Below are 12816 nucleotides of genomic sequence, written 5' to 3'. Positions count from 1 at the left end.
TATTATTAGAGAATGTAAAATAGCCAATTTCATCGATCGATAATAGCAAATTTTCCAAGTATCGATATTTCGGTTGTTGAAGCGATTTCGAATATACGTACACATTCTCGAAATGTACACCGTGTGGACTTTCTATCAAACTTATCAACACGTTAGTTTTACCGCAATTCGAAGGACCGCAAATGATACCGCGTATAGTAGTCGGCAGCATGTTTCCATGCTTGCGTATTTCTTTCTCGGACATTACTCGTGTTTTATCGTCAAAATTTATCACTTTGATTATCGTCGCTTGTCGCGCGAACCGCATGTCTGCTCTCGCAAATCTCAAATCAGATTTTGGAAAATGAGTCATCGGGGCCCTATTTATAGAGGCGCACCGAATCGAAACCGCTCAGTCTCAAAAATGTTTCTTCTTCTATCGGTTGACAGCGATATTCTCGAGCTTACCACCGAGCAGTTACAGATTATCTCCAAGATTGTTTTACTGCGAGACTTTGGTAGCTACGTGGAACAATTGTGGGACAGGCTTCCCAAACATATAAAAGCTGACTCAGAGGTTCAACAGTATCGTCGATGCACGCGACATTATAATTTGTCGTGGCAACAAACACATTTCGACGGTCCAACACCGTTAATAAAAAATTGTGACAAATGTCAGCAAAAATTATAAGAGGTAGCGGTTTGTTAAATCGTGCGATAAACGCACTTCCTATCGAATTACATATTCCAGGCTATCAGTTTTGCGGACCAGGAACTCATTTAGAAACACGATTGGCTAGAGGCGATCGAGGTATCAATCCATTGGATGCCGCGTGTCGCGAGCACGACATAGCTTATTCCCGAAGCAACGATCTTGGTCGACGACACGTTGCGGATAATATACTCGCTACGAAAGCGCGAACGCGTATTACCGCGAGAGATTCGACTCTTGGCGAAAGAGCAGCCGCTACAGCTGTTTGGGCGGCTATGAAGGCAAAGACAAAATTCGGTATGGGGCTGAAAACAAAAAAATCATCGATGAAGAAAAAGACTGCGAAAAAACGAATACTTCCTATAGCGAAGCGCGGTGGTATCTTACCAATTTTACCATTATTGGGAGTTCTCGGTTCGTTGGCTGGCGGAGCAGCGGGAATCGCGAAGGCGGTGAACGATAGCAAGGCGACGCAACGTCAGCTCGAAGAAATGCAGCGTCATAATCGCGCCATGGAAGGTCACGGACTTTATCTCGCTCCATACAAGCGTGGACGAGGGTTCTCAACAGCAGCCAAGAAAAAAAAAAATGTCAAAATAAAAATGCCTGTCGGTGTAACAACCAATGTACAATTGGAACAGCTTGCAAGACGTATGCGTATACAATTTTTTAGAGGTGTTTTCATGCGCAATAATTTACCGATAAACGGTTGTAATAAACCGCTTTCGCGAGGCGGTCGTGGATAACTCGGTCGGGATCCGGGGCTCGTGAAAGGGTATCGAGAGACGAACGATAGATGCGTTAGGTAAAATATACTTTATTGCGTTTAGATATATGTGTGTATACAGAGTGAGTGTGTGTGTGTGATTATGGTGTGTGTCGGTGTGTATGCGCTTGTATGTGAGTGAGTGATAAGCGAGCGAGTGCGTGTGCGAATGTGTAATATCGGTGTGGTATTTACAATGTATGTGAGAATGTCGGATTGGTTTAGCGGCAGTCGCGGCGGTCGTTGTGCGTCCGCATTATATGCACGGCTTCACGGATGCACGGTGCGGGATGCGATTTCGGCGGATTCGCAAATATATCGATTACTTGGCGCGGATCTGGATTTCGGCAGGAGCCGCTAGCTACCGGGCGGTAATTTCGGTCGGGTCGGTGGGCGGTCCTTAAACGCGTCGGTATCGATCTGATTGCGTCGATCGATGTCGCGGCTGGGTTAGATCCTCCCCCTTTGAGCGGGACTTAGCGCGCCGTATTAATGGCGAGTCCGGTCGCGGTAATGGCGGTCGCAGAATTACCGCGAGTTCGTGGATATCGCGGTATTGCCTCGTCGGGGATGAGTTTCCCGTAAGATGCAGGAGTGCAACGGCCGACGGGAACACCCGTCAGTGGCAGGGAACTCCCTACCACTGGACAGTTGCCGTTGCACGCGGACGGACGGATGCGGATGAGGTGTCGAGAACTCTCGACGGAGGCTGGGTACGCCCAACCCCGTTTTCCTCTTTTCGTAGTGTGTCGGAAGGATCGCTCGTGGAGATGCCGCAAACTCTCGGCGGAGGCTGGGTACTCCCAACCCCGTTTTCTCTCTCCTTGAGCGGTTATATGATCGTATCGGATTTCCAGGCATTTCTTACCGACTCTGGCGGTTGCGGAAGATCTGGTCTCGATATCGAAAATGTGCCCTTATTTATACCGTTTTTCCCGGCGGGTGCGCGTGCGTAATATGCCTGATTGTTTTAAGGCATATTGTTTCAAGTTGAGCCGCCGCGCGCGACTCGGGCGGTTTCGGGAACGGTCGGTACGGTTACCCGAGCGCGGCGACGACTCCCGGTAAACAAACGCGTCGGTTATAAATTCGAACGCTTTTCGACATCTTAAAAATGGGCGCTCGGCGCCTCCGCATCATGCCCGACCGGTGTTTGTCGGGCGGCGGACTTCCGGCGGATCGACGGCCGGGTAACGGTGGAGGGATGCATCGTTACATCACCCCTCCGGTCTAGCATGCCTGAAATTAGAGGCATAGCGGTTCTGGTTGCGCGGTGTTCGGCGTGTTTTCGCTCGCTGGTCTAATCTAAGCGGCGGCGGTAGCGAAGTTGCCCGTTCTTGGAAAACCGCATCACCCAGTGCCCCTGCGGTGATCGTATTTTATATTTCCGGGCGACGTGGACGGCGAAATGGGGCACGTCGAATGTGATGCCGGGTTCCACCTGGACCCGGATCGGTGGCGGTGGTAGCGGGCCGGTCGGCATCAGGAGGCGCGGCTGGTCCTCGCCGGTTCCGGTCTCCTCGGAGTCCCGCGGTCGTTTGCGGGCCGGAGCGCTCGCTGGCCTTCGCGAGCGGGCAGGCAGCGGTGGTGGAGCCTGCATCAGCTGCTCCATCTTCCTCCGGTTGATGCTGTCGGAGCGCTGAATTAGCGTCCCGATTTTTGGTGGCCGGCCGGGTGGTCGGTCGGCTGGGCCGGTCGGTTGCTGGTCGGTTGTCGGCGGTATTCCGTCGCTGCTCCGGCTGGTATTCGGCGGTGGCGGTGTAGCTGGGAGCCCTGGTTCTCCCAGGAGCTCATTAATCGCGGCTAGGATGCTCTCTGAGTCGCACATCTTTGCCTTCTGAGACGTTTCTTCCCGGATCTCGGCGGTTTAATCCTCCCTGGCGGTAGTGGGGGTATTGTCGTCTTCGTCTCCGGAGTTGTTGTTGTCGCCGTCTGTTTTGGTTTTTGCGACTTTGAGATCCTGGATGTGTACCTGTCGGTACCACTTCCCTCGCTTGCTCCTTAGATCGACGATTACCGGCGATATGATTCGGCGAACTTCGAGCGGCCCGATGTATTTTGGCGCGAGTTTCGCGTTAAAACTGTCGGCTTTTTTCGACAGTGGGTGGTCCTTCTTCCACACCCATTCGCCGATGTGCGGTCTCCATTCTCGGCGTCGGAGGTTATAATGCTTCTCCTGTTGTTGGAAAGCTCTCGCCAGTCGGATCCGGACGATCTTATACGCGTCGTCCAGCCGTTCTCGCGTGGTATCTGGCGAGGTTCTCTCGGTGGCCGGTGCGATGCGGTACGGTGGGGCGAGCTCTCGCCCGTGATTTATGTAGGCCGGTGTATATCCGGTGGCGTCGTGGACGGCGGTATTAAAGGCGAACTGGAATGCGGGCAGGTGTTCGTCCCAGTCTCGGTGATCTTTGTCGACGAATTCGCCGATCATCGTTTTGATCGTCCGGTTCGTCCTCTCTACCGGGTTGCAGTGCGGTGCATAGGCTGGTGCGGTTTTATGCCGGATGTTAAAGGTGCGTAATCGCTCGGCAAACTCCCTGGAGGTAAACTGTGTACCATTATCCGACAGGATGGATTCTGGGCGGCCGTGTCGGAGTATCACCCTCTCGGTGATAGCCTTCGTGACGGCTCTGGCGGTGGCTTGGCGGAGCGGCGTTAATTCTACCCACTTCGAAAAACGGTCTTGCATCACGTAGAGCCACGTGTGGCCTTGCCGTGAGCGTGGCAGGGGCCCTACGAGATCGGTTGTGACCTGCTCCCAGGGTCGCTGAACGTCGGTTGCGTGGAGCTTCCCGGCCGGTTGTTGCTGTGCCACCTTGTGTTTTTGGCAGGTCTCGCAGGTTCGCACATATCCGGCGATGGTTCGGAACATCCCCGGCCAATAGTAATGTTCGGCGATGCGCGCGATGGTCTTGGCTATGCCCAGGTGTCCGGCTGTTGGTGCATCGTGCCCATTCTGTAGCACCGTGCGTCGTTGTTCCTCAGGTACGCACTCCTTCCATTGGTCTTCGGCCGCGGTTTCCTTGAAATCTAAGGTGTGCAAGATATGGCGAAACAGCTTCCCCTCGGTGATCCGGTAGTCTGGTCGGCTGGCTGGCTGGCGTTCGACTTCCGTGAATATCCGTCGGTACCACCGGCAGCGGCGGGCGGTCGCGGCGCAAAGTTCGGGCTGTCGTGACAGGGCGTCGGCTACGCGGTTGAGCGTGCCCTTGCGATATTTTACTTCGAGGTCGTACTGTTGGAGCTCGAATAGCCACCGGGCGAGGCGCCCGGTGGGAGCGTCCAGGCGCTGCAGCCATTTTAATGACTGATGGTCGGTCAGTACGGTGAAGGGGTACCCTTCGAGGTAGCCCTTCATGCGTCGGATGCCCCATACGACCGCGAGGCATTCCAGCTCGGTAGCGCTATAATTTCGTTCGGCGCTATTCAAGGTTCGGCTCGCATATGCGATTACGCGTTCCCCTTCCTCGAAGTACTGTGTCAATACGGCCCCAAGGCCGCTGGTGCTGGCGTCGGTCTGCAATACGAAACGTCGGGTAAAATCGGGGCAGGCGAGCACCGGTGCGGAAATGAGCGTCCGCTTCAGGATGCGGAACGCTTCCTCCTCGTCCTTGCCCCATGTCCACCGGGCGCGTTTCTTAGTGAGTTGAGTGAGCGGCGCGGCAACGGTCGAGAAATTCGCGATAAACCGGCGGTACCAGGACGCCATCCCCAGGAACTGTCGGACTTGCTTAACGGTTTTCGGCTCGGGCCAGTTAGCAACGGCGCTGACTTTTTCGGGATCCGTCCGTATACCTTCGCGGTCCACCACGTGCCCGAGATATTTCAATCGGTCGACGCAAAATTTACACTTCTCTGGGTTGAGGCGCAGATTCGCCTCGCGGAGCCGGCGGAACACTTCCTTGAGTAATTGCAGGTGTTCTCCAAAGGTTTCGCTAATTACGATTATGTCGTCTAAGTAGACGAATACGTTGGGCTCGAGGGCTGGACCGATGATTGTGTCCAGCAATCGTTGGAATGTGGCCGGTGCGGAATGTAACCCAAACGGCATGACGGTAAATTGATACAGCCCCCTTCCGGGTATCGTAAAAGCGGTGATCGGTCGGCTGGTCGTTTCGAGTGGTACTTGCCAATACCCGTTTTTGAGATCAAGCGTTGATAAGTATCGGGCGCCCCGGAGCTTGTCTAGTGTCGCGGTCACTTGTGGCAACGGATACGCATCTTTCTCCGTGGCGTCGTTTACCTTGCGGAAGTCTATACAAAATCGGTACTTTCCGTCTTTCTTTTTGACTAGTACTACGGGCGAGCTCCAGGCGCTCTTGGATGGTTCAATGACGCCGGCGGCCTCCATTTCGGCCACCTCTCGGTCGATAACGGCTTGCATCGCCGGGTTTCGCGGACGGTACCGTTGTTTAATTGGCGTGGTATCCCGTAGCCGTATTTCGTGGTGTACGCGGTCGGTCGGACCCTGGATATTCGCGAATTTTCCTAGTTCCCGTTCGAGGAACTCTTTTAGCGCCTGTCCCTCGCTTGCGGTTTGTCGCGCTAGACCCCCGGAGGTCCCGTGTAGCGCCGGTGTCGTCGTGTCGGGTACGCATCGTGGTGGTGTGATGATGATACCGGTACGCGACCAAAGGTCCACGCCGATTAATACCGGACTTTCGAGCGTCGGCAGGATCGTGAATGTATGCCAGTAAGTCTGGCCGATGATCTGGATGGGCAGTCTGATTGTGCCCACGGTGTTAGTAAATTCGCCGTCGGCGAGTTGTACCTCCCCTTCGCGGAGGGCGACCTGATGTCCCCACCGGCGTGCGCGAGTAACTGTCCTGTTATTGATAAACGATACTTCGGACCCGGAATCGAGCAGGGCGTCGTACCGGTCTTGGTTAATGGATACCGGTAGGTGTGGCCGTGGCGTGTATTTTATGCAGGGCTCGGGGCGCCGGCCGTCGTGGCCCCAGCCCGCCCGGCGTTTCCCGACGGCGGGTGACATTGACGCGTCAGTATCCCGTCCTTGCCACATCGTGAGCAGAATTTTCGCGGTGGGCGTTGGCAGTTGAACCGCGTGTGGCCCCGCTGCTTGCATCGCCAGCAACATTCGTCGCGGTTGTAGGCGGCGGCGACGGTCGGAGTCGTCGGCCCCTGGCGGTGGCGGCGGGCTTCGGTCGCACACTCGGCGTCAATCTCCTCGAGCTCAGTGGCGCGCGCCTGCAGGTCCCCGACTTCTCCGGTTTCGTCGTAAATAATGAACCGCTTCAGCTCCGGGCGCATGTTCTGGTACACCCGTTCGTATTCCTCTCCTGGTGTGAAGCCTCCGGCTCGGCGCATGAGCGTGAGGAGGTCGGCCACGTACCGCTTAAACGGTTCACCGGCTTGTTGGCGGCGGTCGGCGGCTTCGCGGCGAAGGACGGCCTGGTACCGGCGGGGCAAGAATTGTGCCCGGAATGCGCGGTCAAAATCCCCCCAGGTTTGCCAGCGGTGGCGGTGGTTGCGGTACCACCGGAGGGCGTCTCCCTTGAATAGCTCGGGGAGTCCGAGTAGCATCGCGGCTTCGGGGTATCGGTGCCCGGTCGTGAGTTCCTCGAGCCTTTCTAAAAAATCGAACGGGTCGCGCCCATCGAAGTGGCAACCCCATTTTCGCATCTGACACAGCACTTCGGAGGTGGCGAGGGACGCGGGGATCGTGTGGTCGGTCGGCGTGAGGATGCGCGCGGGTATGCCCGTCGCAGTGGTGGGCTCGTCGCCCTGCGTCCCGAATTCTTCGGGGTGCGTCTCGACGTACGCGGACATCCGCCGTCGGATGTCGTCGAGGGTTCCGGATGTATCCACCCCCCGGCTGATGGCTACCTCGATCAATTGCGTCTTGGGTAGGTTGTAAATCCACCCTTTCATTTTCGCGTTGCACTCTTTTCGTCTCGCTTACAGAGGGTTCGTGTCTCGATACGGTCAGGTAACAACAAAACCGGTCCCTGTTCGGGCGCCAATGTAATAAACCGCTTTCGCGAGGCGGTCGTGGATAACTCGGTCGGGATCCGGGGCTCGTGAAAGGGTATCGAGAGACGAACGATAGATGCGTTAGGTAAAATATACTTTATTGCGTTTAGATATATGTGTGTATACAGAGTGAGTGTGTGTGTGTGATTATGGTGTGTGTCGGTGTGTATGCGCTTGTATGTGAGTGAGTGATAAGCGAGCGAGTGCGTGTGCGAATGTGTAATATCGGTGTGGTATTTACAATGTATGTGAGAATGTCGGATTGGTTTAGCGGCAGTCGCGGCGGTCGTTGTGCGTCCGCATTATATGCACGGCTTCACGGATGCACGGTGCGGGATGCGATTTCGGCGGATTCGCAAATATATCGATTACTTGGCGCGGATCTGGATTTCGGCAGGAGCCGCTAGCTACCGGGCGGTAATTTCGGTCGGGTCGGTGGGCGGTCCTTAAACGCGTCGGTATCGATCTGATTGCGTCGATCGATGTCGCGGCTGGGTTAGATCCTCCCCCTTTGAGCGGGACTTAGCGCGCCGTATTAATGGCGAGTCCGGTCGCGGTAATGGCGGTCGCAGAATTACCGCGAGTTCGTGGATATCGCGGTATTGCCTCGTCGGGGATGAGTTTCCCGTAAGATGCAGGAGTGCAACGGCCGACGGGAACACCCGTCAGTGGCAGGGAACTCCCTACCACTGGACAGTTGCCGTTGCACGCGGACGGACGGATGCGGATGAGGTGTCGAGAACTCTCGACGGAGGCTGGGTACGCCCAACCCCGTTTTCCTCTTTTCGTAGTGTGTCGGAAGGATCGCTCGTGGAGATGCCGCAAACTCTCGGCGGAGGCTGGGTACTCCCAACCCCGTTTTCTCTCTCCTTGAGCGGTTATATGATCGTATCGGATTTCCAGGCATTTCTTACCGACTCTGGCGGTTGCGGAAGATCTGGTCTCGATATCGAAAATGTGCCCTTATTTATACCGTTTTTCCCGGCGGGTGCGCGTGCGTAATATGCCTGATTGTTTTAAGGCATATTGTTTCAAGTTGAGCCGCCGCGCGCGACTCGGGCGGTTTCGGGAACGGTCGGTACGGTTACCCGAGCGCGGCGACGACTCCCGGTAAACAAACGCGTCGGTTATAAATTCGAACGCTTTTCGACATCTTAAAAATGGGCGCTCGGCGCCTCCGCATCATGCCCGACCGGTGTTTGTCGGGCGGCGGACTTCCGGCGGATCGACGGCCGGGTAACGGTGGAGGGATGCATCGTTACACGGTGTACGACGAAATGAGAGCGGTATTGTCAATTTGGATGAGGTCGATGGTTCCGGTACTCATTGGGTTGCGTATGCAAAGAGGGGAGATCGTGTAGTATATTTCGATAGTTTTGGAAATCTGCGACCACCCAAGGAATTAGTGCGATATTTTGGACAGAATGTTGCAAATATAGAATACAATCACACGGCCTATCAAAATTATAATCAAAGTATTTGTGTACAATTGTGTCTTGGATTTCTTCAAACGGTCGATGATCGATATAAATTTAAAGCCTGACAATTCACCATCGCGACTCAGTATTCGTTTGACAGTTTTCCAGCATGTCACTTACACTTACGTTGACCGGCAAGAGTAGCGCGCTTGCTGTAAGTTACTTTCCGGCTATAGATTTAGACGATTACGAGCTTGGTTTAACGGACTTTGAAACGTATCATACGATATCGAACGTGAATTCTTGGAATAATAAATTTTATTTTGATAACGACGATAAGGAAATTACGATTCCCGAGGGATCGTACGAATTACACGCTATAAACGAATATCTCCGACATGCAATTTTACGACATCGACGCGTAGTTGATTCCAACGATATTGTTGATGACGAAGAACACGATGAATATCCAATAATGCTTCGCGCTAATCATAATACGCTAAAAAGTGAAATCAAATGTGTCTATAGAATAAATTTTAGTAAACCGGGCAACGTTGGATCGTTGTTGGGATTCTCGTCGAATCGTATATTACAGCCTCGGAAATGGCACGAATCGGATGTACCAATAAATATTATTAGCGTAAATATTATTCGTATAGAATGCAGCGTAACCACTGGCGCGTACAGCAATGACAAGCGCGTACACACGATACATGAATTTTCACCGAGCGTGCCGCCAGGATATAAAATATCGGAAACGCCAGCACAGATCATTTATCTACCGATCGTCGCACGGAGCATTACTGATTTAACGATACGCATTGTTGATCAAGAAGGACATTTGCTCGATTTTCGAGGAGAGGAAATTACCGTAAGATTGCATATACGGCGGCGGCAAAAATAAAGCCTTTGACAAATGAAATGCTTGTGTTGAACGGAAGCACGGAGCACGCGAGAGACAATATCTTTGCGAGGGACAATATTTTTGCTAGAAGGCGAGTGACTACTGTATCGGGTGACAATAATCAGATATCTGGTTACGCTAAAAAGAAGCTCAGCGCGTTGAATCGCGAGTTTTTAAAATCATTGGGATTCGTCGTACGAAATACATAACAATATGATTGACATCTTGAATATCGGAGATGAGCCGATCTTTGACGACCGTATCATCAAGATTGAGACTCATACGTACAATCCATACGCCAACACAACGCTTGGATATAGCGACGAGATACGGATACCGATACAACATCAAGATTTGTACACGTTACCATGTGAAAGTTTTCTATACGTCGAAGGAAAGTTGATGGTGCGTAAAGTAGCTGAAGAGGGAAGAGTGGTATTGGGAAACAATTGTGTCGCGTTTATGTTTGATGAACTTCGATATGAACTCGACGGTGTGGAGATTGACCGCAACAGAAACGTTGGAATAACTTCTACGATTAAAAACTATATCTCTCTAACAACCGAGAAAGGTAAAATCTTGGGGAATGCTGCGTGGAATATGTCACATAATGCTGTTGAATCTTACTTCAATTTTTGCGTGCCGCTAAACATACTATTGGGTTTTTGCGAAGATTATAAGCGAATTGTGATCAACGCTCGTCACGAATTAATTCTGATACGTTCGCGCAACGATAACAATTGCATATTTGGACATGCTTCGGCTGAAGCTGATATCGAATTATTCAAGATACAATGGCGTATGCCACATGTAATATTGAGCGAGGTCAATAAACTATCCTTGCTGCGCGCGTTGGAAAGCGGGCGATACTTGAATATCAGTTTTCGCTCTTGGGATCTATACGAATTTCCTCTATTGCATAATACGACCAAGCATTCGTGGACCGTGAAAGCCGCCTCTCAGCTGGAGAAGCCGCGATACGTGATCTTTGCGCTGCAGACTGGTAGAAAAAATGCTGTGTCAAAAGATATTACTACATTCGACGACTGCAAATTGACCAACGTTAAACTCTATCTGAACTCGGAATTTTATCCCTACGATGATTTGAATTTAGATTTCGATAAAAATAGATTCGCCCTCTTGTTCGATATGTATTCTCGTTTTCGCAAATCTTATTACGGATGTGATAATGATGATGTGTTATTAAACATTTCAAAATTTCTACATTGCGGTCCTCTCGCGGTTATCGATTGCTCGCGACAAAACGAGTCTGTCAAAAATTCCACCGTGGACGTGAGATTAGAGTTTGAGTGCAAGGAGGATATACCGACAAATACTACCGCCTATTGTCTCATCTTGCACGATCGTGTTGTCGAATATTGCCCATTGACCAACGTAGTTCGTAAAATTACCTAAATCAGCAAATATCCCCTCCAATGTCAAAATATATAAAGATTGAGATTTTGACGATCGGCAACAGTCGTACATCGTTCTTGTAATCGTACGGTAATATTATCAGCATGATCGCGCCAACGTTTGTGGATCTGCAGGGATTCATTATCGGGAGAAACTTTGTCGTGAAGGAAGTAGCGATATTGAGAAATGGATCTGTTCTCTCTCATTACTTTTTTGCAAGTCCCGTACCATGGCGTGCGCTTACAAAATCTGAGAGATGCCAAGCTTCATGGTTAATCGGACATCACCATGGACTTCAATGGGAGGATGGAAACGTTCCATACAGCTTCGCTAGGCGTTTAATTACGAGAGCTGTGATGGGTGCGACGGAAGAGGAAGATGGAGCATCTCCTATCGTGTACGTTAAAGGATGCGAAAAACGAGAATGGCTGGTCGATATACTTGACGATGATGCGAGAAACAACGTTATTATTGAGACCTTGGATGCGGATTATGAAGATATCACTTTGTTAAATAAGCTAGATGTTACTAATACTATGCGCTGTGAAAAACATTTGAAAAATTGCGCTTTACAAAATGTATTTAAAATATTCAATTGGTGGACGAATCATCATAAAGATTCAACCAAACATTATTTAGAATAAACTACTGTTAAAATATATTTTATTCTCTCTTATTCTTCCCTTTTCCTCTTTCATAGCCCAGTATTAAATTTCAGTACGTGACGTTAGATAGCGGCGTCAGCCACCTTATCAGGCTACGGATGTTACATTTCAGTACATGCACATAGACTTTAAATATTTGAATGGTGTATAAATAATTGTTTTGTCGTTCATTAGCCGTTCAATAGTCGTTCAAAGCCGTTCAAATCCGTTCGATAGCCGTTCAAAGCCGTTCGATAGCCGTTCAATGACCGTTCGATAGTCGTTCAAAGCCGTTCAAAAGCCGTTCAAAGCCGTTCAATGGTCGTTCAAAGCCGTTCGATAGCCGTTCAATGGCCGTTCGATAGTCGTTCGATAGTGGTTTACATATTATAATATATTATTCATATTTAAAAGGCTTTAGATATTTGCTCGTGAAAACATGCTAACTTTTGTTTTCTTATCAAGAGCTGAGAGTAAGCGTTCTTCGTAAGTGATACATCTCCTACTATAAAATGTTTGAGACAATGTCTATCCCGTTATGTTCGTCACAAAGTGTTTGACAGTCAGAAGTGAGTGACTTAAAGAACGACGAATAAAAATGTTTCGTCTTAATCTGGTAAGTAGTGTTCAGTGTTTTGGTATGTGTGTGCGACATTATGTGTGATATGTATTAATTAATAATATATTTCAGTTCGTGCAAATTGATGTCATCCACCGCCGATACATGCGGTGGATGAGAGGAAATTTGCGTTGGGCGCATGCGAGCTTGTGGGGTGACACTCGCGAAGCCCGCGAGTGTGCATGCGTGCACCCAACGCAATACGAAGATATTTTTTATTTACGGCCTCTTTTCGGCTTGGAGCCGTACGAAGAAGAGGAGAATTGGGAGCCGGAGGAAGAGGAAGAGGAAGAGGTGCCAGATGTGGAAGAAAATTTAGAGGAAGAGGTGGAGGAGGATTGGGAGGAAGATTGGGAGGAAGAGC

Source organism: Polyergus mexicanus, unplaced genomic scaffold, assembly GCF_030449975.1.
Source record: "Polyergus mexicanus isolate NDT 795.1 unplaced genomic scaffold, iyPolMexi1.0 SCAF_10, whole genome shotgun sequence".
Lineage (NCBI taxonomy): Eukaryota > Metazoa > Arthropoda > Insecta > Hymenoptera > Formicidae > Polyergus > Polyergus mexicanus.
The sequence above is the reverse complement of the archived record's forward strand: the minus strand, read 5'-3'. Positions refer to the sequence as shown.